A 4,046-nucleotide genomic window follows, 5' to 3' on the forward strand; every position below is an offset into this window, starting at 1 on the left:
TAACCCAGCTGCTGTCCCCGCCCCCTGCCCCTCAGTGTTGCCTTCTCTCTGGCCATAATTATCCCGCAGCCCCTACCCCCTACCAGCTGTGTGGCAGAAGGCTGGGCAGGCTATATTTTTCAGGGGTTAAAAAAAGAAACACTGTTGGCTGGCAGATGGCTGAGTTTGTGGACTCATCCAGTTTGCAGGTTCCCAGCCCCAGGCCTCGTTCTCCCAGGCAGCCATGATGGACCACCCAGGCATCCAGACCGCCGTGGCCCCAAGTCAACAGCTCTCCCAGCCTCACCTGCGGGTTCCCAGAAACAATCTTTAATCCTTCCAGCTCTTCCTTAGCTTGGCTGTGACTGACTTGCCATGGAGACAGACACAGGCTCACATACACACACAATGACAAAGAGAGACCCCACAGACACACACACATGCACACACAGGTGCGTATACACGCAAACTCTCTCACACACGGGGGTGGGTGCAGGACTGAAAACCAGGAGACCTTCCTCTGCTGCTAAGAACTGTGTGACCTTGGGAAAGTGGCCCAGCGTCTCTGAGCACTGGTTTTCCCATCAGCAAGACCAGGGGCTTGGCTAAGATTCTCTCTAAGGATGCTGGGCCTCAGGGCTGGATCTCATTTTGAAGCCCTTAAAGGAAGCCGATCTGAGACCAGGGTGAGTGACCAGGGTAGGCATTCTAATCCACTTGGGGAAGAGGACACATCATCTCATTATTGGGAGGATGGGACACTCAAGAGGAGGAGGGAGAGAGGCACGCAGTCCTGGAGAAAAAGAAGAGTCCTGCACCTGTGCTTCAAAGCTTTGTGATCTGGAAGTTCTTCTGAGGTCTGAACTAACTCCCCTGCCGCAGATTCTTTCTTCCTGCTCTTATTCTGTCCCCCTTGGTGAAAGAAAGCTATTTGCCCACCCCCTTCCCACCCACCACAAAAGCAACTCACACTCACAAGACTGCTTCTCCTTTTCCATTTCTAAGCAATCCTATTCCAAGAGGGCAATTGTCTTCGGAAACCCTGACTTTCAGAATGCGTCCAAGTAAAATCAGAGTGAGTCTGAAGGTGGAGGGGCTGGGTGGGAACCTGGCACGCCTGGTCCACCCCACTGTGAGCGGACCTGACCACCCCCAGCCTCGGTATCTGATGGGGTTCGATTTTGGTTTCCACCACACCGGGCCACTAGATGGAAATGTCTCTGATGGGGGAGTTTGTTTAAACAGTAACCGTCTCCCAGCAGGACATTTCCAGGATGAGAGCTGACTGTAAGGACGATGTGATCGCCCCAGGCTCTTCAGAAAGTCATGAGACACCCTGCAGGAACCCAGGAGCCGTGGGCGGGGTGGGGGTGAGGTGGTCCGAGAACACCCTGGGTCCGGAGTCCTCCGGTAAGCGAACCTACTCTGCCCAGGGGTTGCCCCTGCCCGAATCCCCTCCTTTGCCCCACAGAGACATTGAATCTCCAGGGCATAGAACTCTGGAATTTTTCAGCCCCACTCCCGTGTCCAGCCTCAGGCTCTGGGACAGGCTGAGAAGGCTCAGCTACTGACCTCTGAGAGGGCCTGGAGGATCTATCTCTTCCTTCCTTGGTCATTGCAGATCCAACCTCTAGGAATACACATACACACACACACACACACACACCCTGGAACTTTCTCTAACCTTTTGCTTGGAGTGATAAATTGGCTAATGCCACAATCCCATTCCACAATTCCAAAATCCAAAATACTCTGAAAACCAAAGATGTGTCCATAAGTTTTTGGCAAACTCATTTGGCAGCAAACCCAGATGTGAGATCTACTTAATTACTGTGGCTCTCTGTCACCCTTGATGGGAGAGATATTCAGTTCTACCGCAGGAGTGCAAATGTATCTGTTTTGAAGATACTGCCCCAGACCTTTTGGGGGGCGGGGGGGGGATTTGCATAATGTATGACATTTGTGCTATATTATCTATCAAGAAACATCTGGACCCGAGGGTCTCTGATAAGGGTCTGTGGACCTATCAGTGCCCTTTTTGGACCAAGAGCTTTGCAGGGTGCCTGCATATTCGTGTCTACACCCTCTGTCTGCCCTGGCAGGCCTGCATGCAGCTCTGCTAACCCCTCCCTGCCCAGAACCAGGTTTGTAAGGATTTAGGATAGAGGACACTTGGCATTAGCTTCCTGGAGGGACCTTACCCATGCCACAAGAGTGCCCCAAAAGAACAGGGGTGTAGAGCAGGGGATTAGAGGCTGAGGTCTGTGTCTCTTCCTGCCTGGGTGGGGCTCAAGGCATCTGGGAAGGAGGGGTCATTCGCCTAGTGGGTGGGCAGGAGGTGGGCAGGGGAGGGGCTGTAGGTGGAGTGGGGTGGGGTGGGTAAAGGGAGAGAAGTGGGCGAAGGCCAACTTCAGCTTCTTCAACTTTCTGTTTTGGAGCAGCCCAACCTAAAAGGTGATGCTTCCCCTCCCTCAGCCTGTTTGCCCAAAGGGCTGAAGAGGGAAGGAACATGAAGAAGGAAAAGCAGAGGAAGCAGGCAGAACCTGCTCCAGTGGCCCTGGGGCAGGAGCCAAGAGAAGCCAGAAGGAAATTTCTCCTATGGCCAGGCAGAATGGAGGAGGCATGTCATTCAACAACAAAGAGAAATGAGGGCGAGGCAGGAAGTGGCACAGAACAGGTCTTCAGTGGACCGAATCTAGAGCAGTGGTCTGACTGCACCCCACTGGTGCACCCCACCTATTGCACTGAGCACCTCAAGCCTGTGTGGTCAGGAAAAGAGGAATCACTGAGGCCAGGGAAGGTCAAAGGAGGCTTCCTGGAGGAGGTGACACTTGACTTACCTTGGATGAGTAGGATTTAGAAGATCAGAGAGACCCAGGCAGGGAGAAATGGGGGCACACAGCCAGACTGTGAGCATACCCGGACGCTCCATGGGCAGCCAACACTATGCCAAGCATACAGTAGGTGCCCAATAAATGTTGGATTATTAAATGAATGAATGACCCACCTACACAGAAAGAATCTTCCTCTTCTTGATTTCCACTCTCTTTTTCTTCTTGAAGACTCAAGATTTTCCAGCCTCTTTGCCACTGCTGCAATTTAAAACTACTTATCATCTCTTTCTCTCCACATGTCTGGGGGCTGTCAGCCTTGAGCCAAATGTCATTAGGATGGATATCACTAGTAAGGATGTCAAAATACAATTAACATTTAAAAACCCCGCCCGCCTGCTGCCTCGTGGCCAGTCTGCTCCTTCCGCTGAATGGCAGGGCTCCGGGCGCCAGGGGGAGCAGCCAGGTGACAGGCGCAGGAGGGGACGCGGGCCAGCTGGCCACGAGAGGAGGCCTGTGGGAGGACGGGGCAGGGCATCGGGGTGGGGGGAGGGGTGGAGCTGGGGCCCTGCTGGAAAGGAATGCTTGTGCTTGCTGTGCCCCACCTCAAATACCTTACCCTAGCCTTTCCAGATTCACTCCTTTCAGGTCTCCCCACCACAATCTGTGGGACACACATCACGGACCACTCAGCAGCAGACATGAGTCCACAGTGGCCACTGCTCTTCAGTCCTATGCCGCTTCCCTGCTTTGAGCCTGTGTCTCTGGTTGTCAAATGTGCATCATGATGCTGCCCGCTGCTCGGGGCTGTTTTGGGGATGAAAGGAAAGGAAGGGAGTGAGGAATCTTTTCCAGGGTAAGGAATCCTTAGGACTGGAGCTAGCCAGGCCCCACCCATGCTTTTGCAGGTGCAAAGGCCACACAGACTCCTGGCGGGCTCCCCTGCCAAGCCCCACCCCGCACACACCGCACTCCAGCCTGCGCCCTGCTCAGGAGGGCAGGGGTGGGCAGGGGTGACCAGGTGCACGTGAGCACCTCCACCTCTCTGCTCAGGATCCCCCCGACCTCACGGATGATGCTTCCCCTTCCTCAACCTGTTTCCCCACCAACGGGGCTGAAGAGGGAGGGGAGATGATGCAGGGAAAGCAGGGGACCCGGGGGGAACCAGGCAGTGCTGGGAAAAAGCCCCGGTGTTCTCCCTTCCTGCTGACAGGACAGAAAGCTGGAAACGACCCC

General features: G+C 54.4%; 1 long non-coding RNA gene across 1 annotated transcript; it reads right to left on the reverse strand.

Annotated features, from left to right (window-relative positions):
• Window positions 1–706: 706 nt before the first annotated feature.
• LOC143682619 (uncharacterized) lies at window positions 707–3,601 on the reverse strand. Its single transcript, XR_013175197.1, has 4 exons — window positions 3,430–3,601; window positions 2,987–3,071; window positions 1,664–1,731; window positions 707–891 (listed from the first exon to the last, which is right to left on the reverse strand). It is a non-coding gene; the product is annotated as an uncharacterized LOC143682619 (long non-coding RNA).
• Window positions 3,602–4,046: the final 445 nt, after the last annotated feature.

The sequence above is a fragment of the Tamandua tetradactyla genome, chromosome 5, assembly GCF_023851605.1.
Source record: "Tamandua tetradactyla isolate mTamTet1 chromosome 5, mTamTet1.pri, whole genome shotgun sequence".
NCBI lineage: Eukaryota > Metazoa > Chordata > Mammalia > Pilosa > Myrmecophagidae > Tamandua > Tamandua tetradactyla.